General features: G+C 44.9%; 2 long non-coding RNA genes across 2 annotated transcripts in view; one reads left to right on the top strand and one right to left on the bottom strand.

Annotated features, from left to right (window-relative positions):
• LOC306670203 overlaps positions 1-27,324 on the bottom strand; it is a 505,412-nt gene extending 478,088 nt beyond the window's left edge. Inside the window, exon 1 of the long non-coding RNA XR_013766345.1 lies at positions 27,291-27,324. This is a non-coding gene — a long non-coding RNA (uncharacterized lncRNA). The remainder of the gene's footprint in view (positions 1-27,290) is intronic.
• Positions 1-27,412, top strand: part of LOC306670202 — a 53,759-nt gene that overhangs the window by 6,072 nt on the left and 20,275 nt on the right. Inside the window, exons 2-3 of the long non-coding RNA XR_013766344.1 lie at positions 10,566-11,086; positions 12,606-12,978. This is a non-coding gene — a long non-coding RNA (uncharacterized lncRNA). The remainder of the gene's footprint in view (positions 1-10,565; positions 11,087-12,605; positions 12,979-27,412) is intronic.

Below are 27,412 nucleotides of genomic sequence, written 5' to 3'. Positions count from 1 at the left end.
CAGCCACTCTGGAAAGCAGTGTGGAGAATCCTCAGAAAACTTGGAATGGACCCACCTTTTGACCCAGTTATCCCACTCCTTGGTTTATACCCAAAAGATTTAAAATTAGCATACTACAGTGACTCCATCATTATTCACCTTTGGCTTTCTTTCTTTCTTTTTAATATTTTGTTTTATTTGTAGGTGGACACAATACCTTTATTTTTTATTTATATGTGGCACTGGGGATTGAACCCAGGACCTTACACATACTAGGCAGGAGCTCTACCACTGAGCCACAACCCCAGCCCACCTCTGGCTTTCTTAATGGAGATTCACATACAGAAGCAAGAGACTCCCCACCCCCTCCCAGTGGTGCTTCCTCTGTGGTGGCTTGGTTGTCTGGGGGTCAGAGTATTAACGACACTGTGGTACTGGGCCCAGGAAGCTGTTTGCATGTATGCTTTGTTGAGATAGATAATATCTGACACACAGATGTCATAATTACTTCTCACATATGTTGATTCCATAGGATTAAGTATAATGTGCATTCATTGTCTTTTTTTGTGACTATAGATTTTCTTGTGTAATAGATTCTAAGAGAGCAGCTCATGTCACACGCGGGGCATTATGACATTTTTGACACTGCAAAAGAGTTTGAGTTGGTATTTCTAAATGTTAGGAATACTTGCCTTAAACCAGGTGCGTGTTCAGAGTCTGAGCCTTTATTGTACCATGAACGTGTTTGTCCTTATTAAGATGTCATCCTTACCTTAATTTCCACGTGGAAAGGGAGAGAGCCTTGCTTGTCCGCTGCTCCTGAGCGGAGGTGAGCTGGCACTGGTGCCACCTGTCACAGTCCAGCAGTGTTGCAAGGGCTGTCAATGCATTTGCACTTGCTCTGCCCTTAACTAATATTTATTATATATATATATATATTTTTTTTTTTTTTTTTCAGTAACAATGAACAGTTGTCCATTTCTTAGGGTCGCTTTCCTCTGGCCTCATTTTTTCACTCTCTAGTTCTTGCTCATGACTGTTCTGTCTTACTTTTTGCTCTGCCTCCACAAATTCAGGTGTAGAACCTTACAAAAAGAATCCGGTGTTGCTTACCCAAAGCTATTCTGAAGGAAGAAAGGAGGAAACTCCTATTTCCTGAGTGGCTGCCGCATGCTGAGTTTAAACCTTCATCCCTTGTAGACATCATGGTTGTCATTATCAGAGAGGCATCTGGGGCTTGGCCCAGGACAATGGCAAGGTCCTGGGGTTCGCTGCCAATGAGATGGGGAGCTCAGCAGCCAATCTTTGATCTGGAAATTTCTAAAATTAATCCTTGATCCCATCCTTCCTTCTTTTCCTTCCTCTCTCTTTCTTCCCCTCCACCCTCTCTTCTCTCTGTGAGAATTCAGTAGTTTTATTTTATGTGCAAGATTTCACCAATGATATTAAATAGATGCCTATTTATTGTTTTTGAGGTTTACTTATTTATTTTTCCATGACTAGGAGAATTTGAACTTAGTATCTGATATTTTGGGGTTTATATCTCGGAAACCTACTGATGAGCAGATCTAAATATATTAGGAAGTCAAGTTTCTTCCTTTGTTTACCTGTAAAAGAGAGCGCTGACTTGAACAACAGAAACAAGTTCCAAATATAGACTTTTAACCAACATGGACTCTTTTGCTAATCACATTCCCCTGCATTTTATCGTTCTTCTCCCAAGAGATCTATGCCTTCGGATGCCTTTACTGAAGGGCCTCTGCTGAGTCCTGATACTCTCACTCTGCATCCAGAGACGATGAGAAGTAATTTTAAACACTTTGTCAGACCTTGCTTGCTGGCCATTTCTCTTTTGATCTATCTCCGGCTTCATCATGAATTCTGTAATTTTGCCCTTTCTTGCCAAGTCTTGGCGCCGTGAGCAGCGATGGACAGCTCGCAATCCTGACCTTCTCTGTCTCCTGCATTCTTTTGCAGAAGCACTTGAAATAGTAAACGGCATGGTGGAGAATTCCCCGGTGGGGCTCTGTTGCCTGCTTCCTTTCACACGCCCGCAGGCCAGTTCGCTGGCAATTCAGGCACGTGTAAGTGTGTGTGCCCCTTACCAGGCCCCCTGGCACATGGCACTGAAGTCAGTGGCCTTCTTTTTGAGTGTGGAGCACACCTGGGCTTTGCTGTGTGTGAGGCAATCTCCTGCGACCTTCCCTTCTCAGCCACGGTGGAGAAGGGTGGAACTTTTGTGCTTCGTAGGACAAAATCCACTGACTTTCAAAGAACAGAAGTGGGCTGAAGAGGAAGCGGATGATGTGGAGTCAAAGTCGGGAGCTCACGTGTCTTTTGGATCTCTTTGTGAGGCCTCTGAGGATTGAGAGCTTTGCACTGAGTAAACACTCAGAAATGGAGAGCTGCTGACCTCAGGCTCCTGCAGCCCTTGACCCGGAAGCTCTTGCAGGTCAGCTTCCCTCCTCCCTCACCCTCCCAGGGCACGCACTGTTTCCCTGCCAGGGGAGGGGTCTGCTGACCCCAACTGCAGTGTTGGGGGTCCCCTGGCTAGATGAAGCTGGACCTTCGGCTTCTCAGGACATTCTAGTGCTCCGGGAAAGGGGAAAACAGGAGCAAATTGGATTCTGTCCTTACAGGATGATGACCCTCCCCATCTGCCACAGCTACAGAGAAAATGGCGGGGGGCTCGGGGTGAGAGCGATGAGCACTTGGAACCCAGACAAGCTTAGATGTCCTGTACTAATTAGCCAATTATTCTCCCCATTTTTACCAAGGTCAGTACCCTGGACGAAGGAGTGCTGCTTTCTTTTGTTTAGCTTCTCCTTCAGCTCTGTGAGGCCTTAGAAGAAGAAAGGAGCAAGAGGAAAGAGGACCGTGATGTGACTGTGAGAAAGGACACCAGGGTCGGTTGAAAGAAAGCTTTTAGGCCTTTATTCATTATGCATGCATTCACTCATCAAATCTTTTTCGAGCATGTTCAATGTGCCCAGAACCAAGCTAACTGCTAACATCACAAATGTCACCCAGTTTTTGGAAAAGTTTTCATCCTTCCAGAAGAACTCTTTACCTTGTTATTCAATCAAGAGGTGCAGGCCTCTCCCTGGGAACCGCAGGATGTGCAGTCGCCTTTCTAAGGACCCCTTGAGACAGCACCTGTGTCTGCTAGCGTCAACTCTGCTCTTGCCCCTCGTCACCTCTTCTCAGATCTACCCTTGCTGCTCTGGCTCTCTGTTTTCTGGTTTGCCCCAAAGTATGAACATATTTTCTTCCTTTATTGCCCAGGGCTGCTACTGTGAGCTGGTGGTGAACCGATCACAGCGGTATTTTAAAAGTTTTTGTGAGAGAATTATAATGCAGAAGAGGAAAGACCTGCTACCCTTGTTCCAAGGGCATCTCTCTCAACCCTGGCCAGTGGCTGTCTTGCTGGCCGAGTCCACACCCCATGTCCATGTTGTCCCATCCACTAGCCTCGAGCTCTTCCCTGGGGAAGAGCAGGGAGGACTTTCTTAGTGGCCACATGATGTCATCTTAGAGGTGCTCCGGGCCACGCAAGGGCTTGATTTTAACACTGGCTTCTCTTTGTTTTAGTCTTTCTTTTTGTATGCATCTTTGGGCACTTTCTTTGCAGATTAAAAAGTACACTACAGTGTTTACCAAAATTAAAAAAAACAAAAACAAAAACAATTTTACCCTGAAGATAAATTCTTCTGCACAACCTAGAATGCAGAAATAGCCGTGGGCAGCTTTTAGAGGCGCATTCTGCTTCATAATTAAGATGACAGGGCCCCTGCTCGCAGCCTGCGCATATTGGAAGAGACAATGAGTGAATGCGCTTTGCAGGAGAATATTGCAAGCAACGTGACAGGGCTGTGCGTGGGCCGCCATAGGACCACACAGGAGGGAGCATTTGATTCCACCGGCCGATCCTCCCAGAAGACTTCACAGACTTACTCGAGTTAGGCATTTTCCAGGAAGATAATGGGAGACATCATTCCAAGCAGCAAGAACAGTATGTGAAAATCACAGAGGCAGGAACGAGACTGAGAGTCTGGAGGAACAACAAGTTTTTGTATGACGGGAGCAGAAGATGGGGGTGGGCCAGGACCGCAGAGCATGTTTAGAGGTTGGGAAGCTGCCTCTCTATCAGCCAGGCCATGGCCAGATGCGGCAGCAGAGGCTGCTGTGCAGTGCAAGGGATAGACTGGAGAGAAAGAAGAAAATGGCATCTATCCAAGTCTACGTCAGCTCTGGTGAGGAATTCCTGAACTCTGGCAGGGCCATGAGCACAGAAGAGGGATGCGGATGAGCTCTCTGGCAAGCCAAGTGACTTCACCTCCAAAGTGGCGAGGTGGGGCAGCCCAGCTACCCCCATGCTCACGAGGGTGCCTAGAACAGGGTCTGCACCCAGCATATAAGTCAACCGATAAAATAAAGATTGATTGAAAGAATGAATGGTAAGCTGGTCATTGGTTCCAAAGATACGTATGGCAACCAGCATTTCAGGCAGGGAAGTCTGGCTGGGGAGTCTGCATTGTACTTCCGTAGGCACAGTATAAGTCTCTGAAGGCCATCTCTTTTCTGCCATTTTTTCCCTGCCCTCTCAAAAGGGTGATGTGGAAATGGTTTTAGTAAAGAGGCAAGACACAATGATGGGATCAGATGGAGGAGAACCTCAAGGGACAGTGAAGTGCTGCAGGCAGTTTCCGTCCCTCAAGAGAAGAGGTGAGGAGCGTTACTGGAGCCCTGAAGGGGAAAGTCACGGAGGGTGGGCTGTCTTGGCAGGACCTGTGAACTTCCGTGGAAGTTGAAAGACACCTGGAAGAGACTGAAGGGGAAAAAAAATAGTTGGCTGTTTTTCTCCTCTGTCTCTTTGATGTTCTAACAGGTCTCTCCAGCGGCTGAAGGACAAGGGAGCCTGTGCCCCTTTCCAGGCAGAGACCAAGGTTTGCAGCCATCTCTGCCCCTCCGCTGTCTTTGCTCAAGGTCAGGATGCATGTGGAGGTACACGGAAGTCTCCCTCGGAGGAGACTGTGTTCTGAGTTATCCAGGCTTCAAATTAGTCTTGAGGCGATTAGGGTTCCTGTCTTCCCATAGATGCAGCTCACTGTGTGATCTCCAGAGAACGGTCTGGTGAGCACTTGACGGACAGTCCAGCCCAGTTGTGGGCAGAGAGTAAATTCACCTGGGTGCTGAGTGTCAAGGCAGAAGGATCTTTTTGTGGATTTGAAATTTGGTCTGAAATATAAAGTCTCGAATATAACTAAGGACATTATTTGACTATTTGTGCCATGACTGAACACATTCCCCATGTGGTCACCTCAAATGGGAAGGTAAGTGACCCCTGTTGGGTGTCTACCATGTTCAGGTCCAGGTCAGAGGCTCTACAAGACTGGAGCTTTTGAGTAATTGAATTGGAGGTCCACATTGGTCACCAGCAGATTCACAGCTCTGTTGAAAACAACCTTGATAAAAAAAGCAAACTTCCCATCTCTGTGATTTACTTCTGTTAAACTGGAGAATTTTTGCAAAGCTTTGAAAAATTAAACTAATGCAAAAACCTCTGTTGGGGAATTGTTGCCACAGTTGGGTGGAATGTGTCAACTATTAAATAACAACACTTCACGAGGCAGCCGAGCATAGAGCATGGTGGCTCACTGAAGCTGCAGAAAAATCTCACTAGACAGACTGCAGAAGCTCAGTAGGAATTTGACTAGGCTAATAATATTTCATGGGTATATAAACCTGTAATTTAGCCTCCGGATTTCTGCCCTCTGTTATCCTTCTCTACTTGGTTTTCTCATGCACTTTCCAACAAGGAAAATAAGGTTGTCATAAACCTTCCACCTTGGTTGATGGATTCATTGCAAGCAGCTCAGGCTTTTTACTACAAACCGCAATTAGGAGTCAACGGGGCTCAATGAAGCTGGAGGATTTTACACAGTTGATCCTGGCTGCTCTTTGGTTTGTTCGCAGCCCCTTGGTGATCCTGGGCCACCTCCTCTGGGAATTCCATTTTTACAAACGAAGCCAAACCAAGGAGGTTCTAACTTTGATCGCCCCTTTCTCAGTGAAGTCCCGATAACCCAGGTGGGTGAACTAACATTTCCTTTAGTAGGTTTTGCTAACACCCAATTTTGTTGCCCGAATAAGGTGACACCCTGTAAGTGCCCAGAGAGACGGAAGTGTGGCTCCCGAACACCGTGTTATTGGAGGCAACCCTTCACAGGAAATCCTAACCCTTCCGCCTTAGCTGAAGCCCAATTGGAATCATCATTACAATCAATCAGGAACCCTTCTTTTTAAAATCTCAGCCTTCTGGACGTCCTCTCTCTGTGACTTTAGTAGCCCTGGCTATCCCCTGAGGCACGAAGCCGTTATTTTTTAAAGGAGAGATATATTTTGTTAATTCTTGCTTTTACTTGTTATAAAATACTCTAGTTCCTTGCAAAACTGCCCCGTTGATTCTGCACCTCTCTGTGACATGACCCACGAGTGCTCACGGACCAGGGCGGCCGCTCACTACTTGGCATCTGCTAGTCACAGAGCTACCTGCTCCTGCTTTTCCTGAGCATTTCTGCCTGTTACCTGATGCTGCCACTTCTGTCACGTCCTGCACTGTCGAAGCCTCCCGCAGCTGTCCGTGTGCCCAGCTGTGCTATTTTGGGAAAGGGCATGAGGATAGGGTTATTCTCTACTAGCCAAGTACCAAGGGGGAAGTGCTGTCTGCTCCTAAACTAAAAACATTAAAAATTTTATAATTCCTTCAGTTTTAATTTGAAATCTGTCTCTCCCATAAGGAATAAGAATTTACAGGGGTGGGAAGATGTATCCAGAGGTCAGGTGCTATGCTCTTTCTCTCTGGCCACTGACCGCTACCCGCGGCCCCCCTTGGGGTCAGTTTACTCCCAGAGGTCCCTCCCTCAGTCTTGCAGGTCAATGTGGGTCCTTGCAGGTTGGCCTCACCAGACAGCACGGTGCTCAGATTGGAGACCTGGCGGTGGACACTGTTTAGAATTTAGTTGGGATCTCCTTATTATGCGTACAAGATTGAATTGAAATCTCTGCTCTGAGACTCTCAAGCTCAGACCCATGTGGGGGAGTGAGACGAACCAGACTGGATGGTTTTAGCCATTCTGGGCTCAATTTGCCTGCTGACGTACCTCAGAACGTGAAGTTCTCCGAATGGAGATGGAATCTTTATTGAGGTCATTACATCAAAATGAGGTCATTTGGGTGGCCCTCATCAATGTGTTCGTAGAAGCAGAAGGGCACAGAAATGCTCAGAGAGGGAAGACGGTGTGAAGAGAGGTGGAGAGAACCTGGTGTGAGGAGGGTCCTGGGACCTCCTCACCCTTGCAGGAATCAACCCTGCTGCCACCTTGATTTCAGACTTCCAGCACTATGAAATAAACAACTTTCTGTTCTCTAAGTCACCCAGTCTGTGGTACTTGGCTCCAGCAACTCTAAAAAACACATAGAAAACAATATCCTAGGAAAAGTTCACACCCACTGTGAGGGGGCCGCACAGGGTGGGGGTTGGCTCTGCCTGGAGGGGTGGGAACAGTCCACCTTGCACTACGTGCGACATCTGAAGAGTGCGGGCAGACTGGAGAAGTGCCAATGTCAAGGCAGGCTGGCAGGCAGTGACAGGTGGTGCTTCTGCAGGGCGGTGGAGCATGGTGGTGGGGGGCCTGGGACCAGGCAAGATGTTCCGACTCAGGAAGGTGCGCGTCACTGTCAGGAGCCCATCAGACTGAAAGACGGGAAAGACAGAGCCCTGGTTCCAAAGAGATTGAGGACAAGGTTTTTCAAGGGAGCGGGCAGTGCTGGGGGTTGGTGGTTGTGAGTCTGGGATGAATATAAGCAGCTGGTCATGGGAGGAAGGTCATGCCCCATCACTAGAGTGTGATCGTAAAGAAGACTTGGAACAACCAAGGTCATTTTCAATCTCAAACACTTGTATTTCTGACCTGTATGTCCTTAAATCACCCTCACTAGGGATAGATGGTGTTCTGGTGTCTAAAGCAAGTCTCAACCTATAAGAAATAATGTCAAATGACTTCAGCAGTCAGTAGTAGTGGCCCAGGGGGACAGGTAGGTCATTACACTGACAATACAATTCTGCTGAATGAACAAGAGGGTACAGCTTCCACAGGAGCCATTTGCTTGGTACGCTTATTAATTTCCAATGTGCCATTCTGGGATCTTTCCCAGAAATGTCATCCATGACTCCTGGGAGGAATTTTTCCAAGCAGGTGTCACCACTTTGCTGCTTAGAGAGAGAGCTTTTGAAAGCAACAGGAGTTCTATTTCGTCTACCAGGTAACCCAGGCAGAAGCGAAAATGTCCAGCATAGGAGAGAGGGTAGAAAATGTAACAAGTGTTTCAGAGTAGTAAGGTCTGGAAATGGAAAACCATTGAAGCAGTTGCTCCACTGGTTTGTGAACACACTGGAGCTACCAGCAGAGAACACAGCCTCAGATTTGCTGGACCTAATGCCATAGAACACCACCTTCCAAACACTCAGCAGTTGTAGAAACTTTTGTTCAAATGGACTCACCACGTGGAAACACACGATGAGAAGCTTTTGCCCAGATTCATTCCCACCCAGAGAGTTTTTAGGGGTTGCTGTTTGAACAACATGCATAACTTTCAATTCGTTCAAATAAGAGTCACGTGTTAGTCACCATTCTGTTGCTACGACCTGAAATAACAAGAGAAAAGTTTTATTTTGGCTCACCGTTTTAGAGGTTTCAGTGCATGGTCCCCATTGCCTTTGGGCCTGTGGAGGGGCAGTTCATCATGGTGGGAGTGAGTGAAGACAACCAGGAGGCAAAGAGTGAGGAAGAGGTCGAGGTGGGAGTCCCTGAAGGACTCGCTCCCAGTGAGCTGACTTCCTTACAGAAGGGCCACCACTGCAAGTTCCCACCGCCTCCCAATATTGCCAAATGAGACCATGCCTTTAACATGGGCTTTTGTGGGAACGTTTAAGATCCAAGCTATAGTAAGTCATTTGCTCATTAATTGGCCAAGTTGAAATGTTATAAATATGGAAAAATCAAGGGAAGTTTTAGGTATTTGAAATATGTGACTCACAACCTTAAAGGATACAAAGAAGGTCAGTTTGGTGGTTGTCCTAATTATCTAATGCTTTTAAACAAAGCATCTTCATACTTAGTGGCTTGAAATACCAGCATTTGTTTCAGTTACTCATGAATTGCCCTGTGGTGGGGTTTGTTGGGGATGGTTGTCTTTGTTCTTGTGGTGTGAGGCTGGGTCCACTCTCAGATGGGGATTGGTGATTTGATGCTGGCAGTCAGCTGGGGATTCGGGGTTTGGGGGGAACCATTGAGTTTAAGTTTTGATTCCTTTTCATGTAGATCTCTCCTTGGGTCCCTTGAGCTTCTACAATGTGGCAACTAGGTTCCGAGAATGAGTGTTCCGAGAGACAGGCAGCAGAGGCTGCCAGTTTGGTAGGATCTTGGCTTGGAAGCTGGCACACTGTTATGGCCACCTTAATTGATTGGTAGAAGCAGTAACAGATCCCATTCATGTAAGGGGTGGGGGCACAGAGATCAGCCTTCCTTGGAGGCTGACAAAGACTGTGGTCATCTTCAAACCACCACAGTGTGGTGTGTGTCTCTCTCCCTCCCTCCCTTTCGCTTTCTCAGGTCATACCCTCTTCCTCCTCCTCAACAATGACAGACAGGTATGGAGTCACGGCCGTGTGGCAGACACGCTGTTCAGCACCTCAGCAGCCCACGAGAGCTTCCTTTCCTCTGCAATCTACCCCTGAAGAAAATGTCACAATTCACCATCACGTATTCTTAACCAAGACTTAATACTGCCCTTGACGTGTGCTGGGCCCTGGAGGGAAAACCAGAGTCATGAAGAGCCAGGACACACGTTCTGTGACTTGAAGCCAACAGCGATTGCACAGGCGGAATGTGGGCAGATGAGCAGAGATGGGAAGACTGGGTTTGTTCAGGGAAGATGCTTCTGTGGTTTGGAAGGGGAGTTTGGCGCACATGGAAGGGAGTTATGGAGGAGAAGGGAGGAAAATGACGCCGTCTAACCCAATTCCTCTGTCCTGGAATGCTCTTCGTTCTCAGCCCTCAGGTGAACCTTCTTTGACACCTGTCTGTGCAGGGAATCCTTCCCACCCTTCAGCCAAAGTCAGTCTCCCCTTCTCCACGCTTTCCTCCTGCATTGCTTATATGTCTATAATAAAATTGCTCACATCCTGTCTCATGCAATAGTTGACTATAAATTCATGGAAGGTGAGACTAGGGTCTTCGCAGTCCTGGTTTTCTCTGCAGGATCCAGTGCATGAGGTAGGCAAGGTTTAAATATTTGTCAGGTGTAAGTGATCATAAGTAGTGACTCTTTAGGGATCAGTTGTGGAAGAAATGAAGTTCCTCTTGTGAACAAGTGACTGTGTCACCTCCCTGGTGTGTCTCTGAAATGCCGCATAGCGAGTCCGGTGCGTGGCAATAATTCCATATGTTTTTAAAGCTCTGGTGTGGAATGCTTAGCCTGTTATGTTTTATTTGAGAATAAAGATTTGTTCTGTGCTCACACAGATGTGAAGCTCCGAATGCCATCCACAGCTGCTGTGAAGGGGAGTCTGGCCTCGCGCTGGAGGATGGCTGGAGGCGTGGGGCGATCCTTCCTGTCGCCTTTGTCCGGCGACAGCGTGGCTGCACAGTGCTGGAGACATTCCACTTCCTGCTGCAAACGTTGAGTGAGGATTTTTGCCTTCTCCAGTGCTTTCCTTTCAGAGTCTCAAAGGCCTGCCTGCTGGGACGGGCAAGCATTCCAGAGCAGACACCGCTCACTGCGGGTAAGAAACCTACAGGCAGCTGGAGAAAAATAAGCCGGCTGTGAACCAAGGTCTGTAGAACCAGCCAGGGTTCTGAGTTTGCTGCCAGCTGCCCGCAGGATCCTGAAGAACAAAGAGACGCGGGTAGAACATGGGACAGGGCTGGGGACACCTGGATCTCTGTGGTCTAGGGCAGAGGAGGCACTGGTGGTCAGTCCAAGGTAGAAGACAATGTCATTACTTGAGGAATTTTAAGACGCAGTCTAGGAAATCACTTTAAAAGTAAACAAAGTGGTCTGAGTGAGATTGTTAGAGGGTGACCGTAAGGCCGCAAACATTTTGAAGGAAAAGATAAAATGCTCTGAAAGCTACAGAGACATAGAAAATGCAGGTGGGGACAGGGGGATAACCCTCCACAAGCTTCGTCTTGCTATTCCCAAAGTATGATAAAAATTAGGAGAAGTCTGCAGGAATGAGGAGGGACTCAGGGAAGCAGGATAAATCGTGTTTTAATCCTTATTACTTTCTTGGCTTTTAAACTTGGGGTTGAACAAAAACGCAATTGAAACCCACTTTTTTGGCATTTTGGATTTAAAGAAAGAGGTCACATCATTTGCCAGGGACTCTCCACCACTGTGGTGACGGGCAGGACACACCTGTGCCCATGTAAGAGGCACTTTTTGAGCAACGGAGTAGCACGGAGGTGACCGGGGGCTGTGTTGTGCCTGGGTGGTTGTTGGGCCTTCCCACAGTGGTGACCTGGTGGGGGCTGTGCAGGGAGGGCTCACCACAACCATTGTTATCTGATCTGTTCTTGATTCCTTTTCTACTCTGGGTTTCTCTCCTGCCCTCCCCTCAAATGAGCATGTCACCTGCACAAAGATCAGGGACCCTGCCTGTGTTGGTCACTGCTGATCTCAAGTGCATAAAGGCACGGTGCTGGCCTCCCAGGACCCCCTCCATAACGAGGGGTACACTTGCTTCACTTACAGCTGGTCTTTCCATGACTTTCTGCCTTGCTAATCAGGCCACAGAACTTTCTAGAATCGCATCTGTAACTAGAAGCATAGTAAAGGCCACAGAATGAAGAGCAAGGGGTATGGTTGTGGCAACAGAACCTCAGGCACTCGGGGGGAAAGGTAGTGGACCCCAGGGTGAGAGGCACCATATTTGAAAGGGTGTCAAGTCTGAGTGGACAAATGATATGGACACCACACGGGACGGGATGCCTCGTGCCTTTCAAAGGAATGCCTCTCATGTTTGCTCACCTAAAGCCTCCAAGAGGACAGTGGGAGGGCAGGGTGGTCTTCAGGCTCAGGAGGCACAGGAGACATGGTCACCGAGGGGTCAGGAGAGGCTGTGGGTGGTGCTCACACCAGAGCCCAGGCCCCTTCTTACTATTGAGAACAGGCGCTTGTCCCTGATGGTGGAGCCTGGAAGACATGCTTTCCTAGAATATGACAACCTGTGTCTAAAGATGAGAATTTGCAAGAACAGCTTCGAGGAAGGCGAGAGGGTCTTTTGACTGTCTGTGTGACCAGCGGTTTGCAGCCACCAAGGTGAATAACTGAAGGCTTAAACTGATGCCAACCCAACTCGATTCAGACAGGTGAGGAGAGAACCTGAAAATAGGAAAGCGGTTTCTGTTTACTCTTTGTCTTTTCCTTTAACTTACAACATGTGTCTAAGGAGAGCTCCTGGGAAGCATGGGGCCATTTGGCGTGTCGTCATTTAAGGCCATTTCCTTCACAAACCTGAAATACCTAGGCAAGTTATACGTCCATCCTATTTCTCTCTGCAGGCTGAATTTCTCTGGGATTGAGACTCCAAGTCTATTCTGCATCACTCTGATGGGATACAAGAGCCACCTCCTCAGGCTCCACTGTGAGTTCCTGGTACAAGAAGCAGCGTGGTTCTCCATGTCTCTGGAAGGCTGGGCCAAGGGCACATTTCTCAGGACTCACCTGTGGAAGGCTCATCCTGAGTGGCGAGCTGGGAAATGATGTTTCAGTCCACAACTGACTGGGTGTATGTCAGTGGCTCAACCATACAGCCCAGGTTCGTGGTGGACCATACCATCTCCGTTTGGGGTGGACCATACCATCTCCGTTTGTGGCAAGCACACTTGATATTTGCACAACAAAATCACCTGGAGATTCGTTTCTCAGAAGATGGTAAGCGATGTGTGTGGGGAGGTGGGAGAAGGGTTTCTCTTGGTTCAGCCATATACACATCCAGAAAATATGGGGGATGGGGATCTCTCTTCCCCATCAACACGAGCCTTGATGGACAGCTAGCAGGAGCCTAGGAATATCTCACTTATGTGAAAAAAAAATTTAGTATAGTGGTACCACACTAACAAGCTGGACTTCAATTTTAAGTTATGTGATATTTTAACTTATTAACAAAAAGATTGCAGTTGAGATGAGGTCTCTCGAATTAGTGTTGATTTGCATGGTTCCTTTTTTGCCGCATCCTCATAAGAAATATGGCAGGGCATTTTCCGCTCCACATTTTAATTAATCTTTCAACTCTGTTTATCTGTTGGAGAGCAGAGCTTCTCAGTTGCTTTAAAGAGAAGGCGGCATTAAAACCCAGAGTAGGTCACGAGAGTACAGGCTTAAGTGACTGCTTTGCTTTGAATGGGGTTATTTAGAATTCTGAAGATCTGTACCTTCTCATCCTCAAATGGGTTTTAAAGATTATGGTGGGCATGCCAGTGTACTGGGGTCAGTCCTCAACTGTCTGTGGACGATCAAAGTCGGGGGACAATCACAGCATCTTCTCTCCATCCGGCAGTTTTAATCCCTCTGCTCACCCGCCCTTCACCTAATATTTGCTGGGAGTCTTAACGGGAAGCCAAATGACATTCTTCCCATTTCCTAATTGGGTTTGTTGTCTGCTGAGAAGTGAAATGGACAGAAGGTTAAGTGATCGGAGGGAGGGGAGGAAAGGGAGATGATGGGATGTAAAGTGGGTGATCGGACGTCTACACTGCCCCAGGCAAGACAGCGTTCAATCCTGACTGGAGCTACAGGGACCCAGCTCTCCACAGCCCGGAGGAGTTGCAGTAAGAGGCACCCTGGAGAGTAACCCTCCGGGGCTCCAACTGGGCTGGCTTTCTGTAGAACGAATTCAAATGCAAATGCCGCTTGCTCTTTGGTATTCTGGAGTCTCTCAGCTAGAGCCCTTGGAAGTTCGGACCCTTTGTGAAATCTGAGGAATCAATCTACCTTCTCCTCTTGCCCGCTGCGCCAACCTCTCTGCTGCTCCTTTCTCTGGTAGAAAAGATAAACGAAAATCCCATTATTCAGCCCATGCTATTGTGGTGGCAGTTTCCTTTCAGCCTCTTGGCAAAACCCGGCTTGCTTTAGAACTGTACATCATATTGGATCCATTGAGAGCCATTATTTATCTGACAGGATATTTATAAAAGCCGGCCTTCGCTGCGACTCCAAGTCAATATGTTCCTCTCTTGCTGACACACATCACACCAACAGGCTTGAAATATTTAAATACAATAGTCCCTTCAAGAAATCATTAATTTTTCTATCACTGCTAGAAGTGATAATTTGATGGAAATGGATTTAGTTGGAATAGCCGAGCCGGCTGGAGTGGACACTTGAAAGCACCTGCACTTTGGAGAAGTCAGCACAGGACCCAGCGAGGGTCCACTGAGGACCAGAACCCAGAGCCCCAGGGGCAGGGGTGCAGCAGCAGCCGCCTCGCCCCTAGGGCCCCCACCCACTGCAGTCAGTGGGACTTCGACTCTCATGGAGAGCAGAAGAAACAGAGGACCTACCACCTCATTACCGGCAGTGTCCCCGGCTCTCTGTCCCCGCCCGCCCGCCTCCTGCTTCTCTTCTCCCTCGCTCTCCTTTGCCCTCCTCTCTCTTTTATCCCTCTCTCCATTTTTCTCTGCCTCTTTCCTTGGCTTCGACTTTTGCTCTTTGATCTTCCTCTTTTCTTATTCACTTTCCCTGCTGTGTGTGGCTGCACTGGAATTGAGGACAGTCTTAAGTGTCTCCCTCGGGGTCTCTGCTCTGGAGAGGGGCGGGTGGGGACGGTGCCTCTGCTCCTGGCTGGGGGCTCGCTCCCCACCGGGGTTCCTCATGCATAATGGATGTGCAAAGTTTCTGCGCCCCTTCGTGACACAGGACCGGGAGTCAAACTGTGCGCCTTTCTGGACAGATGAAGGACTTGGAACTTGTCCGGAATACTGTACCTTATGTTCCTGGGTGTGCTTCCTGAGCAGAGGAGAGAGTCGGTACCATTGTGAGACTGCCAGGCCAGCATTAAGATCTCACGCAAGCAGCGGCACAGCCTTTCTGTACCGGAAATGGCTCATCTGCTCTGAGATGAAGCAGTCGGAGAAAACACACATTTTTCTCTGGGTTTCTGAACGGCCAAGGTTGGTTGAACCAGGAAAATAAGTGCATACAAAATGCAAAAATAAATAAGTAAATAAAAAGGGTAACTATTATTATTATTTTTTGTAAAATACAAAAAAAAAATTGGTGTAGAGTTAAATTATTGTGTTGGGCTACACCTTGACATTTGCATCTCAAATCCATGGTTAAGAAAGAAATCAGAAGGTCAGAGGAGGAGGGACTGGATGGTGGGGAGTATTCCCTGGATTGCCCCCTGTCAGACTCTCCACCCGTTCAGTCCATGCTGGCTACTTGGACCCTGCCCATAGCCCCATTCCTCTCCTCTTGCTTCGTTATCAAAAAAATCGCTATCTCTGTCCTGTTACTTTCTTCTTTCTTCCAACCTCGGGTCAACCTCAGTTGTGACTAAGCAGCTCTGGGTCATTATGAGAAAGAATAATGCCTTCTGAAGTTCAAAGATCTTACATGTTTAGAATTTAGCTGTGGAGAGAGAAGAGTTAACAGCCACAAGTAAGCTGTGGTGGACAGAATAAGGAGACAGCAAAGAGCAGGAAGTTCACTGTAGGCTGAAGTGGGAAAAGGTTCCAGGAGGCATTGAGGATTCAAAGGAGTTGGAAGGGTGGCTGGTTCTAAGTGGAGCAGACAGCAGAACGTTATAGAAGACGAGAAACAGCCTGGGCTGATGGTTAAGGAAGCCTAACCCCTCCCCAGGGTATGTGCTCACAAGGAAGGACAAGAAGAAAATAATCACATCATTACAGCTGTGAATCTCAGGCTCCAGGACAGGAGGGTGGAACATGGGTACAAGGGCAGCCTGGTCCCAATTTCAACATGTGGCTGGCTGAGTCTCCACTGATGCTTGTGGTAAGTTCTGCTGAGATGCCCAACGGGCTGGCCACTTCTCAGCCCCTTATGGATGATGTCGCACAGACGGTAGCGCTTCGCCCTCTGTATTGCCTAGGAAAACTTCACTGTTGAACTCCACAGGGCTCATTTAGTGCCAGTTGTGAGCTATATCTCCAATTACTCCTGCTGAGAAGGCCGCTTAATCTCTGGGTTCAACCTCCGAGTCCATGAAGCAAAGAAGCGATTTAAGATTTAAGAGTGTCAAAGGTGACATCAGGCATTGGACCATCTTTCTGGGTTGACTCACCTCAATTTACTCAGGTGCCTTAGACGTCTAGGCTAAGAAACGCCTGCGGGACCATCTGACTCAGAGTCTCTTACTCTGGTTATGCCGTCTTGGAGATTTGTGAATTATCTACCAGGATTTAGATTCCTTTTTTTTTTTTTTTTAAATGACTTTAGACAATCATCTAATAAAGTTGGGTTTTTTCCTTTTTGAGTGTAAGAATAGGATTTATTGAAGAATAGAAACAGGAACAGAACGTAGCTCAAGAGGAGACCCCATAGCAGGTTTTTGTCCCAAAGTTGGGTTTTATTCTGAACGAACACCTTATTAACAATTCCTGCTCTTGCAGTGACTGGGGTGTTGACCATTTAATTGATTTTAATTATGCTTCTTGGTGAATCAAGAAGGCAGGGAGTCTCCACATGTGAAAGACCACTCAGAGGCCAAATGGTATCACTAAGCCACACGTGAAAAAAGATTTAAGAGGCGTTCCTGTGAATGCTTCTCCCCGTCCAAAAGCCTGGGTGAACTTTGGAGATGCCTGTCTGGCTTCACTCAGACCCTGCTTCTCTTTCTATGTTCAGATGGGGCAAATCAGCTGAGGGAAGTGGGGGAGATTCTGAAATGGAGGATGTGCACTTGTCAATATTGATCCAACAAAGGAAAGCAGAAAGAGGGCATGTTAGGGCTCGCGTCTGGAGTGTATCCCAAAGACTCCCGGGTTGAGGTGTGGTCCTCAAGGCAGCCGTGTTCAGAGGCGGGGTTCCGGGAAGTAGTGGGATTGTGAGGGCTCCAACCTCACCAGCAGATTCATCCATGGAGGGATTCGTGTTTGAATGGACTATTGGGAGGTGGTGGGAAGTGTGGGAGGTGGGACCTAGTTGAGCTGAAAGGAGTGTCATGTCTTGTCCTTGGCAGTGGGCCCTCAGGGACTTTATCTTTTCCCCAGCCCCTTCCTCTCTCTCTCCCTCTCTTTCCCTATGTGCTTCCCAGCTGCCTTGAGGTGACCAGCTAGGCTCCACCACATGATCCCTGCCATTATTTTTTGCTTCACCATAGACCTAGAAACAACAGAGGCAAGTGACCATGGACTGAAACCTCTGAAAACAAGAACCAAAATAAACCTTTCCTCCTTTCATTTGATTTTCTCAGGTATTTTGTCATAGCAATGAAAAGCTAACACAGGACAGAAGAAATTGGGAGAAAATAGTGACTGAGGGTCACACAAAAGAGTGACTGAGGGCCTCTGGGAGAGTTTGGGGAAGAAATTGAGAATGAAGATGACAGAAATTTTAGACCAGTTTTGGTATTTAAAAATCTGGGAAATAAAAGGAATAAAAGGAACAAAATTTTAAACAATGTTCACAGTTATAAACTGGATCTTCTTGTATGTTCTGGGCTCTCAGAAAAATCAAAACTCAGCTAGAAGCTCAGGTTTACCAGGAGTTAATTAATGATGGAATACCTCAACATTATAAAAGCTATGTATGCTAAATCCAAGACCAACATCATTCTAAATTGAGAAAAACTGAAAGCATTCCCTCTAAAAACTGGAACAAGACAGGGATGCCCTCTTTCACCACTTCTATTCAACGCAGTCCTGGAAACTCTAGCCAGAGCAATTTGAAGAAATAAATTAAAGGGATATAAATAGGAAAAGAAAAACTCAAACTATCCCTATTTGCTAGTGACATGATTCTATATTTAGAAATCCAAAAAAAACTCTACTAGAAAACTTCTAGAATTCATAAACGAATTCAGTAAAGTAGCAGGATATAAAATTAACACCCACAAATCAATTGTGTTTCTATGCATCAGTGATGAATCGACTGAAAGAGAAATTAGGACAACTATCCCACTCAAAATTACCTCAAAAAATATTTGGGAATTAATCTGACCAAAGAGGTGAAAGTCTTCTACAATGAAAACTACAAAACACGAAATAAAAAATGTAGAAGATGGAAAGATCTCCCATGTTTTTGGATAGGCAGAATTAATATTGTCAAAATGGCCATACTACCAAAAGCGCTATACAGACTCAATGCAATTCCTATTAAAATATCAATGATATTTGTCATAGAACTAGAAAAAGCAATCATGACATTCATTTGGAAAAATAAGAGGCCAAGAATAGCCAAAGTAATCCTCAATGAGAAAGCAGAAGGCCTCACAGTACCAGACCTTAAACTATACTACAGAGCTGTAGTAGTAAAAACAGTATGGTGTTTGCACCAAAAGAGACATGAAGACCAATGGTACAGAATAGAAGAAATAGAGACAAACTCACATAAGTACGGTTTTCTCATACTAGACAAAGGTGCCAAAAACATACATTTGTGAAAAGATAGCTTTTTCAACAAATGGTGCTGGGAAAACTGGAAATCTCCATGTAACAAAATGAAATTAGACCCTCATCTCTCACCCTGCACAAATGTCAACTAAAAAATGGATCAAGGACCTAGGCATTAGATCAGAGACCTACTAGAAGAAAAAGTAGGCCCAACTTTTCATACTTCTTGTGCTTTAGGAGTCTTCCTCAATAAGACTCCTAAAGCACAAGAAGTAGAATCAAGAATCAATAAATGGGTTGGTATCAAACTGAATAGCTTCTTCATAGCAAAGGAAACAATCAAGAATGTGAAGAGAGCCCACAGAACGGGAGAAAATCTTTGTAACCTGCACCTCAGATAGAGCATTAATCTAAAATAACTAAAAAATTCAACACCAGAAAACAAATGACCCCATCAAAAAATGGGCAAAGCAACTGAACAGACACTTCACAGAAAAAGAAACACCATTGGTCAACAAATACATGAAAAAATGTTCAACATCACTAGCAATAGAGAAACGCAAATTAAAACTACACCAAGATTTCATCTCACTCCAGTCAGAATGGCAATGGTCAAGAATACAAGTAATAATAAATGTTGGCAAGGATGTGGGGGAAAATGTACACTCATACCTTGCTGGGACTGTGAATTGGAGCAACCACTCCAGAAAGCAGCATGGAGATTCCTCAGAAAACTTGGAAATGGAACCACCATTTGACTCAGTTATCCCACACCTCGGTTTATACCCAAAGGCCTTAAAATCTGCATATTATGGTGATGCAGCCACATCAATGTTCATAGCAGCTCATTTATAATAGCTAAGCCATGGAACCAACCTAGGTGCCCTTCAACAGTTGAATGGATAAAGAAACTGTGATATATATACACAATGGAATATTACTCAGCCATAAAAAAGAATGAAATTGTGGCATTTGCTGGTAAACAGATGGAACTGGAGAATATCATGCTAAGTGAAATAAGCCAATCCCAAAAGGTTCTCTCTGATATGCAGATACTGACTCACAATAGGTGTGCGTGTGGGGGGCGGTTTCACTGGATTGGATATGGAGGAGTGGGGGGACAGGAGGATGAAAGGGAATAGGAAAGACAGTAGAATGAATCGGACATGACTTTCCTATGTTTGTATATGAATACACAACCTGTGTAACTCCACATCATGTACAACCACAAGAATGGGAAGTTATGCTCCCCGTATGAAGGACATGTCAAAATATATCCTGCTGTCACGTACAACTAAAAAGAACAAATAAAAAATTTAAAAAAAAAGTAGTGATGGAAAAAGCCTTGAATTGGTGAACGTCTTTCACTCAGGTGATCTGTGTGGATTTTAATGAAGGCTGGGTGTTTAAAGGCTCTGTGGAGCTTTGGGGAGTTTCTTCCCTTGGCAGAGGAGTGGGAAGCGGGGAGAAAAGTTGAGGCCGAGATCAAGGACCGGCTCTGCACTCAAAGAAGTCCCCCAGGTCACGTCTGCAGAGCGTTTGTGGAAGAAAAGATGAAGACAGCTCAAACAGAAAGACGAGTCTGATTGGCTGGGGAGGTTTTGGATGGTGTTGGGGATCATCAAGCAGATGACCCTTCGACGGAAAAATCTGCCATTTCAAGATCATCGCGAAGCTGGCACTTGTCACGTTCTGCTGCTGGTGGCTTGTCCTTCCTCTACTGGCATCTGTCACTTTTAGGGACTTTAAGTAGAAAAGCAGGGCTCAAAACCACCGATGCTCCTCCAGGAAGCTGGAGAGCATTCAAAAAGTCACTGCTCCGAATCGAGGGAATAAAGGGAGCCCTTCCCTGAGATGCTTTAAAATTGGAGGCCTCGTGCTCTAGGAGACCGTTTGGTAATCCGGGCCGGGGGACCGGGTCAGTCTGATTCCACAGGTGACTCAGGCAGAGCGATGACATGCTCGGCACCCACTCCTGGACCCCTCTCTACGGTGGAGTGGCAGGATGCTTTGGAACTGGGCAAGAACTCAGCCACCACACGGTGCATCCTTCCTGGACCGCGAGGTACAGGCGCATCCAACTTCTCAGCCCCTTCTGAAGGGACTTGAAAGTTGGTGAGATATATATATATGAGATATATATAATATATATATCTCATATATATATATCTATCTCTAGATAGATATATATATCTAATATATATATATTTATATTTAAATGGCCACGGTTCACAGTTCCAGTGAGTATTTTTTTTTTTATTTTCAGAAATCACTAGACTAGATTAAAAAGCTAGAGAAAAAAACTGCTTTCTGCTAGTCCCAGTAATGTCGGTAGGCCCAGTTTCCCCTTTCCTTCTATTTTAAAGCTTCTGGGTTTTTGTGGTTTTGGAACAGCAATAAACACATTTGTTAATGAAAAGCCTCAATTTAGAGGGCCGGACTTCTCTAACCACGTGGCTCTTCCAACTGCCTAGGTTCCAAACACTGGAGGCCACAAGAAAACTGCTCCAAACACCTTTGTCATGGTCTGGACCTGTACATTTCCAAGAGATTGCCCAAAGGCAGAGTCTCTGTCCACCGGTTCTGCAGACCACTTTATCTGCCCACAGTGCAGCCTGCTGGGACGCCACTGGATCTGTCCTTTGTCCCAATGCATCCTTTATGCTCCGTCACTTGCCACCTTGTTTTTCTTTTCTCCTTAGTCTGTGACAACTAGAATAATGGTCTTCGGCATTAGTTTTCTATCACTCATTTGGATTTGGGCAGGGACAACAAGATGACGAAGCATGGCTGCCTTACAAGATGGCCACCTAGCTCTGTGTTTAAATTTGTGTTGATAAGTTCTAACCAATATGAAAATTAAAAAAAATAAAAATTTGAGTTTTTATAGATAACTTGCCAACCACTGAGAACAGATCTATAAAACTCAATGCTAGTTGCCTACCTCAATATCCATTCTACTCTTTTTTTTTTTTTTTTCTGAGAACCTTGGTTTTTTTTTTTTTTTTGAGAACTGAAAAGATGTAGCTATTTTATTTAATTTCTTGAAGGTATTTAAAAATTTTTTTAGTTGTAGATGGACACAATACCTTTCTTTTTTGTGTTTTTTTAATTTTTAAAATTTTTTTTTATTACTTAAACAAATGGGATACATGTTGTTTCTCTGTTTGTACATGGAGTCAAGGCATACCATTTGGGTAATCATAAATTTACATAGGGCAACGTTGTTTGATTCATTGAGAACCTTGGTTTTTTAAAAAAAAAAAATTAATAGGCCAGGTTGCATTCCATCAAGGGGTAGCCACTTGACATGGTCTTTTTTATTTATTTATTTATTTATTTATTTATTTATTTATTTATTTATTTATTTTTGCGGTGCTGGAGATGGAACCCAGTTGCAAGGTGAGCACTCTACTGACTGAGCTGTCTCCCCAGCCCCTTGACATGGTCTTGATTAATGAGCTGGAGAGGAAACCTGTTAGAGATTTCAGGGACAGGTTTGGTGTTCTTTTTCTCCTTCGGTCTTCCTTTTCTTTTGGTCTGAAGTGTCGCCTGGGGGTTCTGTGGCTGGCAAACACCAGGCCAGGAGCAGGAGAACCAAGCCCCAAGGTTGGTGGAGTGGGAGGGTGGAGGGTCTTGGTTCCTGGACTTCAGCGGGGGCCGCTGTCTGCCTAAGCTGTCACAGTAGGGGTTTCTGGTTTTGTTTTCTGAGAAGAATGAAATTCTAAGTTTTATTCCTATTGGCTATTGTTCTTTCTTCAGTAAAGTGAGGAAATAATTGATGGGCAGCTGCTATACATGACCTTTCCTCATAGCTGTTACCCTTCGCAGGGACCATCAGCTCTGTTTCTGTGTTTGTTGATCCCAGCGTCCTTCTGATTTGTAGCCCTGTACCGTCTGAAGTTTTTAGGGCTCAACTTAGGGGCTCTCTGAATGCATGGCTGTGGTCTTCAGCATATGAAAGGTCTGATTGGACAATCAGAGTCATTGTTATTTCATTAAAAGAAGCATCTTGTGGCTAATTGTACGTAGTCCACTAAGTTTTTTTTAATGGTATGTCCATGTCAGTGTAGTACATTATTTACACGTTTAATGTTTCATTAATATGGCCTCAGAATAACCTGAAAGAGCATAAATTCTGATAGGACTTAAATAATTGAGATTTGATGGTGGCAATTTAACCCAATGGTTGTTCTTCTTTGAATTAGCTAGTTAGTGTGTGGTTAGTCATCTGGTTGTGTTTATTATTAGAAGTATTTTTAGAGTTCCCTTGCAGTTATTATTTGATAATTCTCTTACCTTTCCTGGTTTGGGGTTTTAAAAAATATTTGAGATAACCTTACTGGAAGTACATGCCTTGAAAACAGAAGACATATTTCATTTTAATAAGAAGTTTCGTTATTGAGTTAAAAAACTTGCACAACTTTGAAGTCACATGTGACTATAGACGTTTCCTCTCTTTAGAGAGGGACACATCAGATGTTTGGGGTATAAGAAGGTAGGATTCCGCCAGAACCTGTTAGCAGAGGACATTAGTGAAGAGAACCTGGGAAGCAGTCAGAGGGCAGGAACTAGAGAGAGCAGATTTTCTCTCCATAATAAAGGGAGGATAATTATTTTCCACTGCTATGGGAGAAAAGAAGAGGAAAAGAACCAAGACTGAGCAGATCAGGGTGCATCTGGCGCCTCGCTTGTGGAAATGTCTGAGGATTTTTTAATAACAGCTTTCTTGAAATGTAACTCATGTACCGCAAGAGTCACCCCCTTAAAGCATACAATTCAGTGTGTTTAGTGTATTTGTAGGGTTGTGCATCCATGACCGGTATCTAATTTTAGAATATTTTCATTAGTCTCAAAGGAAACCATATACTATCACCAGTCAATCCCCATTATCCCACCCCGCCGGCTGCTGGCAACCGTTAATTTAGTTTTCATCTCTGTGGATTTGGGTATTTGTCCATCTCCTACAAATGGAATCATGCAATATGTGGTCTTTTCTGACTGGCTTCTTTTGCTTAGCCTAATGTTTTCAGGCTCGCCTGTGTCCGAGCATGCATGAGTGCGTCATTCCTTCTTACTGTGGAGTGATAGTCCAGGTATGGATATTCTGCCTACTCATCAGTGGATGGACATGGACATTTTTGTTGCTTTTACCTTTTGACTATTACAACTAAAGCCGGTATGAACCTGCATATACAAGTTTTTGTGTGCATTTACGAAGTCTCTTTCCTTGACCAAACTTTAGTGGGGTTCCTCTGAGTCTTTTTCTTATCATCCATGCCTGGCCTGAATGGACTAGTTTTAGCAAAACAATTCTGCTAAATAAATTTAGTAAGAATGTCCCCACCCTTGGTATCTGGTCAAGTGCCCCATCTCTCACTTGTAAGACCTTGACAGACCTTCAGGGAGAATCCTAGCAAGACTCTCCCTACCTGCGATGGTTGCCCTCAGTCATTGTCCACCCCCTCACTCTGCTCAGTGGCTATAAATCCCCAACTGCCTTTGCTATGTTACGAGTTGAGCCGGATCTCCTCTATGGCGATACTCTCCACACTTACAGCATAAAGTCTTCCTTGCTAGTTTAACAAGTGTCAAAAAACTTTTTTTCTCCAACAGGACATATATTTTCATTTCTCTTGGGTATATTCCTAGAAGTGGAATTGCCAGTTATACGCTAACTCTGTATTTAACATTTTGAGGAGCTGCCAAGATGTTTTTCCACGTGGCTTCCCATTGTACGTTGTCACCATCAATGAACAAAACTCCCAGTTTCTCTAGAACCTTGCCAACACTTGTCATTGTTGGCTAGGAAACATTTTAATAAGCAAAAGGCTGAATATTAATTTTTGGGTTTTGTTGCTGTTCTGTGATGTTTTCCTTTAGTCTCCCCAACTTCGAGCAGAGTTTTCTATACTGTAAACAAAATGTGCAGTGATCTTAAGGAAAGGAATGGGTAACAAACCCCGCTTCTGCAGTGACCTGGCCTTGGGGGAAGAGAGGAGGGTCCAAGTGAGACTCAGAAAAGGCTCTGGTCAGATCAGGCACTTTGAGAACATAAACCCCAGAATACTCTCAGATACCAAGGGAGACTCTGGGCTTGGCTCTTTAAGTTAGCAGTAAGTTGACAGATTCAAGACAGGGAGAGGAGACACTGACCCACCCAGGGGTGTTGACTTTTTCTCTTTGATTTTTGTTTCATACAATATTTTACTATAATAATTCTACTTGTAAAGAATGACCACCTTTGATTCAATCTCCTTGAATCAAAGACCCTCTTCCTGGCAAAGGTGAATAGCACATATTTAAAATAAAATGACTTCAGTTTTGCTTTGATTAAATTCTGACATATTTTGTTCTATTATTAAAATAACTAAATTCATTTTAGGAGGAAGCAAAAGCAAGATTAACGAAGGACTGTCTTGCACCATATTCAGGTACAGGCTGCCTTTGATGGCCTTCTACTGTCTGGTTGCCAGTTTTGTTCTCAAAGGGCAAAGAAAGAAAAAGAGAGGAGCAGAGCCCATGTGAGAGGGATCGGGTGTCCCCCTCCTTGAATCTAGTGCTTTCCCAGGAGCGCCCACACCTGTGCACACGAGTAGACCCTGAACTCTTGCTCTAAGCATGCACGTGCAAGATTATGAAAACTCTTCTTCCATATTTATAACCCCACTACGTGCACCAGCATCGTGAGGCTGGGCACCCAGCAAGCATGGTTGATTGATCCTCCCAACTTCTGCTCACTTTGTAGTTTAAAAGTCATTAATAACTAAACAGCTTTTTTTTCTGTAATATCTTCTTCCCTAAGTCAGATATGGCACACTTATTTTCTTTTGAAATAGGTTCTTTCATGGGCAAAATGTTGTAGATCAATTACTTTATTTAAAAATGTTTGTCTTTCCAGGAGTTGAAGAACAACAACAAAGAACTCATGATCTTATTGACTGGAATGTTCTGAAAATTTTAACTGAAGTAAATTTTTCATAGCACTGAAGCTCAATGTCTTTGAAGTAGGAAGTAGATGGTTTTCCATGAAGACACAAAGCTTTTAATTAATATTCATAACTATCGATATGAATATTATGATATGAATAATTTTGGTCACTGGAGGACTACTATAGTTTCCCATTGATGCAATAGAATATATTGAGGACAACAAAAAAGTAATTAACAACTGAATATGAGGGTCATAAAGTTAAATTATTCCCTAGTTCATCGTAAGCTCTACATGCATGCAGAATTATTTTCTGAAAATAAGATAATACTGAATGTCATGTTTTCCTCCTTCTCTAAATTGTGTATTTCGTGTTTTTCTCGAACTCAGACTGCTTTGGGTGTAATAAGAATAATTAAATGTTGAATAGACAATCTGGAGTGTTGAGAGCAATTTAGAGATAATAATAAGAGATGTGATAATAGATAAAAGAAAAATCATGCTCTATTTAAACTTCCTGTTTCTGAAATGTGTGACTTAGACATTTTTAGGATCATGGTGGTCAGAATGGTGACACGGAAATCTACGTTCCGATCTTCTTTCTACCAGTTGGTTAACTGGTGAGAAGCTATTTTTGTGTTTACAGGACAGAAAATAAATATGTATTCAGTTCCGTTTAGTTCAGCTCAAGGTAGTGATGAGGCACCTTGTCTCTGTGAGGTGAAATGTGGTACAGGAAGACTCAGTTTCTGTCCCCAGGAGGCTTGAGAAACCCACAACTGCAATAGCAGAAAGCTTCTGTGTCAGTGCCACCAGCACGTGACCTCATTTCTGCCCCTGTTTTCCATTATTTTAAAACGATTTTTAGACTATTCTCTGGGTACCGATGATACTGATAGTTAAAATACACCTCATGGCACAGGGACAATACCCATGTGGGACTATGCTCTTCTCAGATGCAGTCTTTCCTGTCCCAATGATTTGCTAATTATATAACAAAAAGCCTGATTCCAGTGTGTTTACAGGGAAACTACCACTGAAGCGCAAAACCCAGGAGAACTTAAAACATGTGGAAACGTGTGTTTTGCAATGTGTGTATGTGTGTGTGTGTGTGTGTGTGTGTGTGTGTGTGTGTTTTATAGTCCTAATCTTGTTAGTCAGCTTTTCATTGCTATGACTAAAATACCTGACAATAACAAAAGAGGAAAGATTTATTTTATCTCCAAGTTTCAGAGGTTTCTTTCAGTCCTTGGTCTGCTTGCTCCGTTGCTCTGAGCCGGAGGTGAGGCTGAACATCATGGAGGAAGAGTGTGGCAGAGGGAAGCTGCTCAGCTTATGGTATCCAGGAAGGGAGGTGGGGGAGAGGGAAATGGAGAAGAAGAGAAGGAGGGGGGGGAGAGAGAGAGAAAGAAGAGAAGAGAAGAGAAGAGGAGATGAGGTGTATATTCCTCAGGGCACGCTATCAGTGAATACTTCCTCCAGTCATGCCCCCCACCTGTATTTTCTACCTCCTTCCAGTAGTCCATTCGATTTTTCAATGGATTAATTAGTTGATGAGGTCAAATCCCTGATCCAATCACTTTGGGGGTGGGTACCAGGGATTGAACTCAGGGGTACTCGGCCACTGAGCCACATCCCCAGTCCTATTTTGTATTTTATTTAGAGACAGTGTCTCACTGAGTTGCTATTCACCTCACTTTTGCTGAGGCTGGCTTTGAACTTGAAATTCTCCTTCCTCAGACTCCCTAGACACTGGGATTACAGGCATGTGCCACCAAGCCCGGTCTGATTCGATCACTTTCTAGTAGCTCCTCCTCTAAAATCTTGCTGTAATAGGGACCAAACTCTCATAAGATGTGTCTTT

Source organism: Sciurus vulgaris, assembly GCF_902686455.1.
Source record: "Sciurus vulgaris genome assembly, chromosome: 9".
Classification (NCBI taxonomy): domain Eukaryota; kingdom Metazoa; phylum Chordata; class Mammalia; order Rodentia; family Sciuridae; genus Sciurus; species Sciurus vulgaris.
The sequence above is the reverse complement of the archived record's forward strand: the minus strand, read 5'-3'. Positions and strand labels throughout refer to the sequence as shown.